The 13370-nt window shown below is 34.9% G+C and overlaps 1 long non-coding RNA gene across 4 annotated transcripts in view; it reads left to right on the top strand.

Moving 5' to 3' along the window:
• Positions 1-13370, top strand: part of LOC123573605 (uncharacterized) — a 253758-nt gene that overhangs the window by 126968 nt on the left and 113420 nt on the right. The gene's annotated exons all lie outside the window — the stretch shown is intronic.

Genomic DNA, 13370 nt, shown 5'->3' on the forward strand with positions numbered 1-13370 from the left:
GTTTAATTGTGACTTTATACTCCTGTATACTCATTGACCAACCTCTCCCAGTCCCCTTTCCTCTCTACCTTCCCCAGTTTCTGGTAACCACCATTCTACTCTGTGCTTCTATGAAATCAACTTTTTTAGATTCCATATGACTGAGATCGTGTGATGTTTGTCTTTCTGTGCCTGGCTTATTTCACTTAACATAATGTCTTCCAGGTTAATCCATGTTGCCACAGATGAGAGAATTTCATTCTGTTTTATGGCTGAACAGTATTTGATTGTTTGTGTATACACACATCTACAGATAAATGGATAATGAAATGTTATGCACATACAACACACACATATATATAACATTTCTTTATCTGTAGATAGTCATTTAAGTTGATTTCATATCTTGGCTATTGTGAATAGCACTGCAGTAAACAGAGTGTGAATATCTCTTGGACATATGATTTCTTTTCCTTTGGACATATATCCAGTACTGAGATTGCCAGATCATATGATAGTTCTATTTTTAATTTTTTGAGGACCTTCCATGCTATTTTTCATTATGGCTGGAGTAATGTACAGTTTTACCAATAATGTATAAGAGTTCCCTTTTCTTCACATCCTCGCCAGTATTTGTTATTTTTTGTCTTTTTGATAATAAGCATTCTAATTTGGGTGACGTGGTATCTTATTGTGGTTTTGATTTGCATTTTGTTTTTAGCATTTAACTCTGATACAGCTGCAATTTACTTTTGGTGAATGTAGAAGTTGATTTTTTGCATCAATTCAGTTTTCAATTTCAACTTTCCCTTTGGCTAATGTAATTTTTAATGTACACAAGCAGTAAGAAAATATTATTGCCTCAAAATTATAGAACTGATAAGGTAGACTTGGAAAACAATGACACAAGCTAAAGAAGAGTCAAAGACCTTGAAGATCTCTCAGGAAGGCTTAGCCATCACCAATAAAAAGCATTGGTTGGGGTTGTCGTTTGGGAAGTTTTAAAGTCCAGGCCTGGAGCATATTATGCTAAGTAGGATAAGCCAGACACAGAAGGATAACTACTGCAAGATCTTAATTATTTGTAGCATCTAAAAAGGTCAAATTCATAGAAGTCGAGAGTAGAATGGTAGTTACCAGGGTTGGAAGTGGAGGAAATGAGATGTTGATCAACGGTCACAAAGTTTTGTTATGTGGGATGAGTACGTTCAAGAGATCTAATGTACAGCATGGTTGACTATAGTTAATAATACCATGCTATATACTTGAAATTTGCTGAGACAGCAGATCTTTAGTATTCTTATCACACATACAAAAAGGTAACCAAGTAAGGAGATAGATATGTTAATTAGCTTGACTATAGTAATCATTACATCATGTTTATATATACCAAAACATCACATTGTACACTTTATATATACACAATTTTTATTTAAAAAAATAAAAATTAAATAAATGAATAAGTCCATCTATTCCCCAAGGGAATCACAAAACAGAGCTGCTTTATATGAAAACTACATGTTCTATTAATCTGAACTATTTTAGATATAGGAGTCTGAACTACATCACAAAGTTGCTTCAATTTTCTAATTCACTTAGTCTGTATAAATGCAGCTTCAGAACAGTCCCTGGCTATTAAGTGGCTTATGCTAGTGGCATGACAAGATAAAGATGATCTTTTATTGCTAGTACTTCCAGGCATGATTTCACAATAACAACTATGAAAGGAATAAAAATCAAACAGAAATAATTATTTCTCTCCCTATGCCCTATAAAAATTGTACCTATTGCAAAATGGATGCCTAAAATACATTCAGGGAAGAAACCACATGAATTATTCTTAACCCGGAAAGAAAGCTGTCCGTAAAGGGGAATATTCCCTTCTTTTTAACCTGTGTTACTTTGTGATAATAACCTCAAAATTCCAATTTTGTCTCTACTGGATTAAAAGATAAGTTTAAAAAAAGAGTCTCAAAAAGTATTCTTGTAAAAATAATTTATTGATGGAGGTCAAAAGGGGACTTCCTTAGCGGGCAGAAAAACTAAGCCAGGAGGTGTTCTCGGCTGGAGAGGAGCTTCAGTCTGATTCTACCGGGAGCTCAGGGGCATGAATTTCACAACAGAACTGCTGCCACCTTGAGGTAAGGGAGTTAGTGATTGGCTGTGGGTTACGTAGCCCTTTAAACAGTCACCTACATGTGTAGGAGCCACAAAACGGGACTTCAGCACCCCACTGCCACCACCACAGCCTCCTCGCCACACTCACTTTTCTCTGGGCCTGGAAAGTCCTCCCTTTCCTAACTCCCATGTTATCTACTAAGTGAAGTCTTTTCCAGCCTCCCACAAACATCCCCAACTCCCTTGCTCTCTTTGTGTGTGATCTCACTATCCTCTCTCCTTTCTTGTAATATTTATGACATCATATTGGAGCAATCTGTCTACATGTCTTTCCTTTCCTCCTGAGAATGCCCGAAAGAAAGCAATTATGACATTTATTTTCATGTGCCCAGTGCTTGGGAGAGTGCGGAATACATGACTGATGTTCAATAAATCTTGGTAATTCAAAACTTCTAAATACAAAACCAAAAGTTAAATTATAATGCGGCATCGCTGGGTATCCAATGATAAAATTTAGGCAGCAGCAAATGCAGCAGAATAGCCTTTGGGTGTCTTGAGTGCTTGAGTGTTAATGGTGGTCAGACTCCAGTACTTACCCTAGCTTAGTTCTTTCTCTGTTGTTAGATCCATAACTCAGTTATCTGTAAGAATTCTCAATCATCTCCTTAAAGCAATGGAGCAGCCACACTATATACCCCAAATAATATCTCTCACTGACAAACTAGAAAGTATTAGAAATACCTGCTGCTGCTCCATACCCCATGGCCCAATTCCCTATGCTCTTCATCTAAAAGTTTCGTGAGAAATTCAGGATACCAATTTATATCAGTTAGACATTACTGCAAAATAAATCATTTAAAGACTCAGTGGCTTAAAACAAAAATTAGTAATTCTCATGAACACATTTACAGATAAGCTAAAAGTCAGCTGATCTGGGCCAATTTTGGCTGAGAGTCTTTGCTTCCAGCTGCTGGTGTACCTATCTCAACTCCTTATTATGGGTCAATTTCATGTTCTTCTCCACTTGTGTTCCTTCTCATTTACTTTGTAAGTTGTTCAGCCCCCACCAACCCCCCCTCCAAACCTGTAAGTGTGATAAGGTCTACAAAGCAGTAGCATGTTCTAGAAAAATCTCTGCTAGTTATGGAGTCAGAAAATACTTTCCTAAGGAATTGGTATTTACGCTAAGGCCTGAGAGAAACTCCTAGCAAGACCAAAAATGAGGAAAGGGATTACTAGGCAAGAGAAATCTTATTTTAGTTGGGATATGGTTTAACCTCTGAAACAGAGACCAAAACAACAGTGGTTTACACAAGATTAAAGTTTATTTCTCAGTCAGGTAACCATCTGGGTGAAGCAGATCAAGGCTGTTAGGATCGCTCCATGGTGCCAGGAGTTTAAGCTTTTCCCATCTTTTTGCTCAGTCGTCTTCAACATGCAGCTTCATTCCATGGGCTAAGATGACGGCTTTGGTTGTGTCCATATTCCCACAAGGCTACACTTGTCCACATAAAGCTGGTAAATTCTGTGTCAGAACTGATATCATACTTACAGGAAATCCTTTATCTTATTGCTTCATGTTTAATATAATTTGAATATTTGTCCACCAAGTCTCATGTTGAATTGTAATTCCTAATGCTGGAGCTGGGGCCTGGTAGGACGTGTTTGAATCATGGGGGCAGATCCCTTATGGCTTGGTGCTGTCTTCCTAATAGTGAGTTCTCATGAGATCTGGTCATTTAAAAGTGTGTGGCACCTCCCCCGACACTCTCTCTTGCTTGCTCCTGCTTTCACCATGTGACGGGCCTCGTCTGCCTTCGCCTTCTGCTGTGAGTGAAAGCTTCCTTAGGTCTCCCTAGATTTCAAGCAGATACCAGCACCATGCTTCCTATAAAGCCTGTGGAACTGTGAGCCAATTAAACCTCTTTTCTCTATAAACTACCCAGTCTCAGGTATTTCTTTATAGCAATGCAAGAGTGGCCTAATACAGTGTTGCTCAATAATAAACTGCAAAGTACAAGTACAGAAACTTTCTGCTCCAACTACACAGACTTAATGCAGAAATCTATTGCATATTTCCTCTGCTTCTGCTATGTGTGCTCTTATTTATAATATCACAATGTGGAAAAGAGGGAATATTGAAAAAGTATAGTTCCCCTGGAACATAAACATACTCCTAATTTCTAAATTCTGTCTATCATTCGAAATTCTTGGAGACTACATGGCTGCATATACCACATGTCATCTCTAGCCCAACTTATTGTAGTAGATATATCCTAAATAACTTCCTTTCCCCCAGGCAATCTTTATGCCATTATTCTGGTTCACTGCCTTCATTGCACTTATCACTATTTGAAACTATCATGTTTATTTACTGTATTCATTTGCTGCTGGAATATAATTTCCATAAAACACAAATTTTGCTTACCTTGTATCACTGTATATCAATTGCCTTGGATTATGCCAGGCATAAAATGCACATTTGACATTATTTGTTCAATGGATGGTACTCAGGGTTAATGCATATGGGGTATAATTGTCAGAGAATGAGTTATGAACTGGCAAGGTGCTCTAAAATTATTGTTAGTATAGTTGAGTTATACAAAGTAGATTTTCAAAATACAGAGCAATTGACTTAGAATTGTAAAGAGGATAATGACCAACTACATCTTGTATCCAATCTCTTAATATAAAAATAATTAAAGTTTCATCTCTACCCCTGCATCTCTCTTCCAAAGATAAGTACTTGTTCCTTCCTAGCTTAGAACTAGAACTGGCTGACTCAGAGGAAACAAGAAATAATTACAAAAAATAACTTCAGGGTGATCTATATTGGAAAATCAGAAATAACATTTAGGTTTTGAAAAAAACAGGAAATGTTCTATTTTCAATTTTTTTTTTTTTTTTGCTTCAGACATTCAAAATATTTACAGGCCTCTAAATCTAGAATAAAGCTTAGCTACCTTGACTCATGTAGCAGCACTTTCAATGTGGGCTTTTTCATTTTTTTAAATATATTTTCATTTTGATTAAAAATTATTATGTAAACTTTAAAAAACTCATTTAAATTTTCAAAATGTTTGTTTTGAGATTATTAAACACTGAAAAAGCAAATGAAATCATCCACAACCACCAAAAAAAGAGTTACCTGCTATTAACCTTAAGGCATATTTACTTCTAAGTCTTTCTCAAAATGTTACATAGAATCCTAACTTGATAGAATATTATTTACTAATTTTATAATTGTTCTCATGTCTTTAAATTATTTTAAGAATGACTTCAAAGTCTATATAATATTTTATCACTTGAGTTTATCATAATTTACTGATTGTTGAATAATAACATTGTTTTGATGTTTTTGTATATAAATAACACTGCAACAATTACATTTGATATAAATTTCCCCCATATTGCTATAATTTTCTTTGTAGAAATGAATTATTAGGTAAATGATTATATAAATGGGTGTTTATATACTGATAAATAATTTTTCTTTAACAGTTCATTAATTGCTCAATTTTATATTGATACATAATGGTTTACATATTTATGGAGTACATACAATATGTATGTAATATGTAATGATCATATCAGGGTAATTGAGATATCTATTACCTCAAACATTTATTATTTCTTTGTGCTGGGAAAATCTCAAACCTTGTCTTCCAGTTATTTGGAAAAATACTATAAATTATTGTTAATTATAGTTGCCCTACTGTATTATCAAACACTAGAACTTATTCCTTCTAACTGTATTTTTGTACCCATTAACCAGCCTTTCCTTATCTCCCACTCTGCTTACCCTTCCCAGCCTCTGGTAACCATCATTCGACTCTCTACCTCCAGTACATCAACTTTTTTAGCTCCCACATGAGTGAGGATGTTTGATATTTGTCTTTCTGTGCCTGACTTACTTGACGTAAGTTCCTCCAGGTTTATCCATATTGCTGCAAATGACATGATTTCATTTTTTTAATGGCTGAATAATATTTCATTATGTGTATGTACCACATTTTCTTTCATCCATTAATGGGCACTTAGGTTGATTCCATGTTTTGGCTATTGTGAGTAGTGCTGCAATAACCATTGGAGAGAAAACATCTCTTTGACTTATTAATTTCCTTTCTTTTAGATATATATCCAGTGGTGGGATTGTTGGATCATATGGTAGTTCCTTTTGTAGGTTTTTGAGGAATTTCCATATCGTTTTCCATAGTGGCTGGGCTAATTCGCATTCCCACAAACAACATATGAACGTTTCTCTTTCTCTGCACCCTTGCCAGTATCTATTTTCTGTCTTTTCAAACTTTTCATTTTTAATTATTATGTGTATATATTTAGGGGGTACATGTAATGATTTGATACAGGCATGCAATGTGTAATAATCACATCAGGGTAACTGGGGTATCCATCGCATCAAGCATTTCTCATTTCTCTGTGTTATATTCTGTCTTTTTTGTAATAGCCATTTTAACTGGAGAGATGATATCTTATTCTGGGTTTGATTTCCATTTCCCTGATGATTAGTGATGATGAACAGTTTTTCATAAACCAGTAGTTATATGAGCAGTTTTCATATACTGGAATCAACAGGTATATGAAAAAGATGAAAAAAAGTGTTTCTTTTGAAAGAAAACATAGAAATATTTATTCAGATCTTTTGTCCTTTTAAAAATCAGATTATTTGTTTCACTTTTGAGATGTTACATTTCCTTATATATTCTTGTTATTAATCCCTTGTTGAATCAATAGTTTGCAAAAATTTTCTCCCATTCTGTAGGCTGTCTTTTCACTTTGTTGATTTAATTTCCCATTTTTTACCAGCAGTTTATGAGTATTTAATAGCAAACTAATTAGCATATTATTTTTCTTAAAATGTTTCCCAAACTGTTATGTGAAAATGACATTTCATTGTTTTAACTTGCAATGTTTACATAGATATTGAAGTTCAGTTTTTATATTTTTTTTCACGTATTTGCTAACATTATTTTTCTGTGAGTGGTACACGTAGTGCTCATTTTAAGTTGTGTCTCAGAGGCTCTTTGTATTGCGTTTGTACATCTTTTTATTTAAAACTAAAATATAGATACACAAAAGAACCTACATGAAATGAAGGTAGAACTTAAATTATCATTGGGCAAAAACTCTTGCATAACTATGACCCAGGTGAAGAAACAGAACTCTCTAGTTCTTGTCACTCAGAAGTCACTCCGTGTACTCCATCCCAGTCACAATCCCCTTCTGTCAAAAAGTGACCAATATCCTGTGCATGCCCAGGATCTAACTCTGCCATGCCTAACAGAAATTGCATGCTCCCAGGCTAAAAGATAAATGATTATATCAAAAGCTGTACCATGCTGGGAGATGTTGGAGCATCAGTCCAGCTAGTATGGAGAGACCACACCAAGTGTCTTGGACATTTAGTTGAGATGACAAAAAGGCCACAGTGTGAAAGTCAAAATTATGCCCTGGCATAAGAGTCATGTGTTAAGATTAAATAAAAAAGTACCCTCTCACCCTAACAAAGAAAAAATACCAAGCCTGACAAGACCCAGAATATGTGAAAATTTAACCACCAGAAATAAGGTGAATACCCTTTAAAAGAGAATGCATAATTCATACTCACAGCAATGTATCATATACAAAATGCACATTGTACAATCAGGAATTACTAGATATACCAAAAAAGATAAACACAGTGCATAAGAAAAACTGCCAGACAGTAAAGACATACCCCTTAAATTTACACAAATAAAGAAACAAAAAAGAAAGCACAAGTATGACCCAAATATTGAAATTATTGGTAAAATAAATTAAAGCACCTATTGCAAATATATTCTGATACCTAAAGGAAACTATGGTCATGCTGAAAACAGATAAATATTCTTAGCAAATAAAAGCAATTCATGAAAAAGAACTGAATGATAATTTTAGAACCAAGAGTATAATATCTGAAATAAAAATTTCACAGGATGGGTTTAAAAGATTTAATATAGTATATAAAAGGAACAGAAAATTTGAAGACAAATCAACAAAAAGCATCCAATCTAAAGAACAGATAGAAAAAAAGGAACAGAGCATCAGTGACTATTTAATCAATATCAAGCTCTCTAACAGAATTAAATTTTCAGAAGAAGAAAAGATGCAGAAAGGTCCATGTGGATAGCAACCAACAGCCAGTACAAACTTGCCTTCTATCTATGTGAGTGAGCCATCTTGAAAATGAATCCTCCAGTCCTAGTCAAGCCACATAAACAGACATGGTATGAGTAGAGACCGGCAGCCCCTGCTTGAGCTCTGCCAAAATTTCAGATTCTTAAGCAAAACAAATGATAGTTGTTGTGTAAAGCCAAAGAAGGAGGAGGAAGAGGAAGGAATGGAACAAAAAATAATAATTTTAAAGAAATAATGGCCAAAAAATTTCAAAATTTGTAAATAACATAAATAGAGGCCAACATGTCAACTAACCTTAAGCAGAATAAGTACAAAGAAAACAATGTCTAGCTATTATAGTCAAACTTGAAAATCAGACATTAAGAGAACATTTTGACAGAGGATAGTCACAGGTATATATGATTTAAATGATTACTGACTTCTAACTAGAAACAACAGGGACCAGAAGACAATGAGCCAACACTTTAAGGTAAGGAAAGAAAAAAAAGAGTCAACCCAGAATTCTATGTCCAAGGAAAATAGCCTTCATAAAATAATAATGAAATGAAGATATCTTCATATCAATTAAAACTCAGAATTTCTAGCAGAACTACACTACTTGACATGTAAAATAAAATTATTTATCCTGAAGAGAAATCTCCCTAGAGAGAAACTTAAATTTAGAGGAAAAAATAAATAGTATCAGAAATAGTAAATCTGTGGTAAATATAAGGATTATGTAATTTTTTTACTTCTATTAATATCTTTAAAATACATATGACTGCTTAAAACACTAATTATAATACTGTACTTCAGGATGTATAACATGTATAGATGGGATGTAGATTAATATCATAGCCCAAAAGATAGAAAGCAAACAGAACTTTATTGTTGCAAGGTTTTTACTTTTAACACAAAATAGTAAAAGTTAATTCTAAATAGATGTGACAGGGTATGTATATTGTAATCCCTTGAGCAACTTATAAAAAATGCAAAGAAACCATAGATTAAGCAGTCAACAAAAGAAAAAGAAACAAAAAAATATTTGACTAACCCAAAAGACATCAGGAAAGAAGGAACAGAGATTAAAACATATGGGATAAATACAAAACTAAAAGGAAATTGATACACTTAAATTTAAATAAACATATCAATAATTGTATTAAATTTTCACAGACTACACATAACAATTAAAAGACAGAGATTGCCAAACTGGGTAAATGAGCAAAATCCAACTATATGCAGTCTATAAGAGATGTTCTTTAAATATAAAGAAACCAATAAAGTAAAAGGATGAAAAATGATAGATCATGCATATAAGTTATATAAGCATAAAAAACTGAAATGAGGATATAAATAGCTGAAAAGATAGCCTTCAAGACAAGAAGTATTATCAGAAGTAAGGAGGAACCTTTCATTAACTTAAAAGAACCTACTCATCAAGGCGACAAAACAATCTTAAAACATGTAAACAACTAATAACAGAATTAGAAAATATAGGAAACAAAAATGACAGAACTAAATAGGGAAAATGTAAATATCCATAGCCATAATTGTAGTTTTTAATATTTTCTTACAGTAACTCATAGAATAACTAGACAAAAAATAAGAAGGGATATAGAAGATCTGAACATCACCGTCAACCTTACTGACTTGTCTTAGCCCATTTTATGGTGGTGTAACGGAATGCCAGAACTCATTAAGAAAAGAAATTTAGTGGCCGGGCGCGGTGGCTCAAGCCTGTAATCCCAGCACTTTGGGAGGCCGAGGCGGGCGGATCACAAGGTCAGGAGATCGAGACCACAGTGAAACCCCGTCTCTACTAAAAATACAAAAAATTAGCCGGGCGCGGTGGCAGGCGCCTGTAGTCCCAGCTACTCAGGAGGCTGAGGCAGGAGAATGGCGGGAACCCGGGAGGCGGAGCTTGCAGTGAGCCGAGATCGCGCCACTGCACTCCAGCCTGGGCAACAGCGTGAGACTCCGTCTCAAAAAAAAAAAAAAAAAAAAAAAGAAAAGAAATTTATTTCTCACAGGTTTGGAGGGTGAGAAGTGCAATATCAAGCTGCTGGCCTCAGGTGAGGGCCTTTCTACTTCATCATCCCATGGCAGAAGATGAAAGGATCAGCGAGGGAGAGAAAGCAAGAGAGCAAGAGAGGGCAAAACTCACCCTCACAATAACAAACCCATTCCCTCAAAAGTGACATTAATCATTATAATCATGCCCTCATGGCCTAATCGCCTCTTAAAGATCCCACCTTTCAACACTATTGCATTGGGGACTGAGTTCCCAACACATGAACTTTGGGGGACATGTTCAATCCATAGCAGGACCCTGCCCTCCAAAAATACAGAGGTATTTTCAAGTGCACATAGAAAATGTATGGAGATAGACAACATGCTTCGCCATAAAACAGCAGCCTCTAGAAGCTGGGAAAGTCAAGAAAAAGGATTTTTCGTTAGGACTCCTAGTATGAACACAGCCCTGCCAAACTTTTAGCCCAATGAGACCCATTATTGACTTCCAACCACCAGAACTGTAAATAATAAATTTGAGTTGTTTTAAGCTACTAAGGTTTGGTACTTCGTTTTAGCAACATAAAAAACACATGCTTAACCTCTAAAACTAGTATTAAATATAAAAATAGAGTTCTGGCTATAGCAGGGAGTGGGGAGGCAAAGTTTTCTGTCCAATCTCTGCAGTGGTTCGCTAAGAAACCTGGCAAAAGCTTAGAAAGGTTTTGTCAGTATGGTACATCTAGGCTCACAGTACCATAATCAGCCTTCCAGAAAGATTCCCCAAGCATTGCAACAAGTAAGCAGAAACATATGAAATAAAAATAGTCAAGCTAACAAAAAAAATGAGAGTATCCTTTTCTACATCTGAGTTTTTAAATCGAAATTCAGTAGATATTTCCTGATTTTATACCATCAATATTTTCTTATCATATAGTGGATACACACAGAAAAATTGCTGTAGATAATTCCATACAGTATAAATCAGTTTTTGAAATAAAAATCACAATTTAAATGAATTAAAAAAAATTCCTTCACAAAATATCCCTAAATTGACTTTGGGATATAGACCACTAATTTTGCTTGAAGCAAGATGCAATCATGCTTCCAATGAGAAATCATTTTACAATGCTAGTTACATCTTAATTGTTTTCTCTAGATATTCCCAAATTCTGCACATCACACTAGCTGAGAAAATCAGAAATAAATGTTACTTTAATGAGTAATATATTTAATATTTAATGAGTGTCTTAGTCCATTTAGGCTGCTGTAACAACATACCTTTGACTGGTAATTTATAATCAGAATTTATTGCTTACACTTCAGGAGACTGGGAAGTCCAAGATCAAGGCACCAGCAGATGTGGTGTCCTGTAAGGGCCTGTTCCTTATAGATATCACTTTCTTTCTGCATCCTTACATGGCAGAAGAGGGGAAGCTCCCGAAGGCCTTTTTTATAAGACACTAATCCTGTTACCTGAATGGCTCCAGTGTTGTAACTGATCATCTTTTCTCTCTTTCTGTCTCTAAAATAATAGACCCTTATTATTTTTATGGGTGTCAACAATATCGTTAAACATGGACTTTTTAAATTAAAACTTTAAACATAAGATTAAAATGTATTTTAATGTCTAATACTTAAATAAAACAAATTATGTTATTTTTAAACACCTTTATTTGAGGTACAACATATATACCAAAATATTTAACAATTTCAAGTGTACAATTTAGTGAATTTTAGTAATGCCACAGAGCTATGCAACTATCCTCACAATTTTAGGATATTTTAATTTCTCCAAAAGGATCCTCATGTCTGTTTTACTTGCCTGGGCATCCTTTTAGAAAATCAGTTGAATGTAAATGTAAGGATTTATTTCTGAATTCCTGATTATAGTTCATTGATATATCTACCTTCAGGCAAATGCCACATGGTTTTACTTACAATAGCTTTGTAGTAAGCTTTGAAATCAGTGTGAGTTCTCCAACTTTATTCTTCATTTCAAGATTGTTTTAGCTATTTTGCGTCCCTTTGAAATTCCATGTGAATTTTCAGTTCAACTTGGCAATTTTTGCAAAAAAAAAAAAAAAAAAATGCAGCTGAGATTTTTGATGGGGATTGTATTGAATTTGTAGATCAATAGATCAATTTGGGAGTATCATCATCTTAATATTAAGTCTTCCAATTCTTGAACTATAAATAATTGTTAATTCATTTAGATCTTACTCCAAATTCCAATTCTAAAAATTTCTGTTCCCTGTCCCTGTGCCCCAGTTGTGTCCTTATGAGTATTTCCTGGTAGACACAAGAAACTAATACTGGTTATTGCTGCTAGGAAAACACCTAGGTGGCTTTGAGACAGATAGGGAAGAGGACTAATATAGTTTGAATTTGTGTCCCCACCCAAATCTCATGTCGAATTGTAATCCCCAATGGAGGAGGGGCCTGGTGGGAGGTGATTGAATCATGGGGGTGGACTTCCCCCTTGCTGTTCTCATAATAGTGAGTTCTCATGAGATCTCACTTAAAAGTTTAAAAGTGTGTGGCACATCCCTTTCCCTCCTCCTGCTCTGGCCATGTAAGATTTTCCTCCTTCCTCTTTGCCTTCTACCATAATTATAAGTTTCCTGAGGCCTCCCCAGCCAGGCTTCCTATAAAGCCTATAGAACGATGAGCCAATTATATCACTTTTCTTTGTAAATTACTCAGTTTCAGGTTTTTCTTCACTGCAGTGTGACAATGGATTAATACAGAAAATTGGTACCAGGAGTAAGGTATCACTATAATGATACCTGAAAACATGGAAGCGGGTTTGCAACAGGGTAATAGGCAGAGGTTGGAACAGTTTGGAGGACTCAGAAAAAGACAGAAAGATGAAGGATGTTTGGAACTTTCTAGAGACTTTTTGAATGGTTGTGACCAAAATTTAAAATTTAAAAGGGAAGCAGAGCATAAAAGTTTAGAAAATTGCAGCCTCTTCTTCAGGTGGAAGAAGAGAAAAATCCATTTTCTGGAGAGGAATTCAAACCAGTGGCATAAATTTGCATAAGTAAAGAGGAGTGCAATGTTAATAGCCAAGACATTGGGGAAAACACATCAAAGGCATTTCA

This window comes from Macaca fascicularis, chromosome 5 (genome assembly GCF_037993035.2).
Source record: "Macaca fascicularis isolate 582-1 chromosome 5, T2T-MFA8v1.1".
In the NCBI taxonomy this organism is placed as follows: domain Eukaryota; kingdom Metazoa; phylum Chordata; class Mammalia; order Primates; family Cercopithecidae; genus Macaca; species Macaca fascicularis.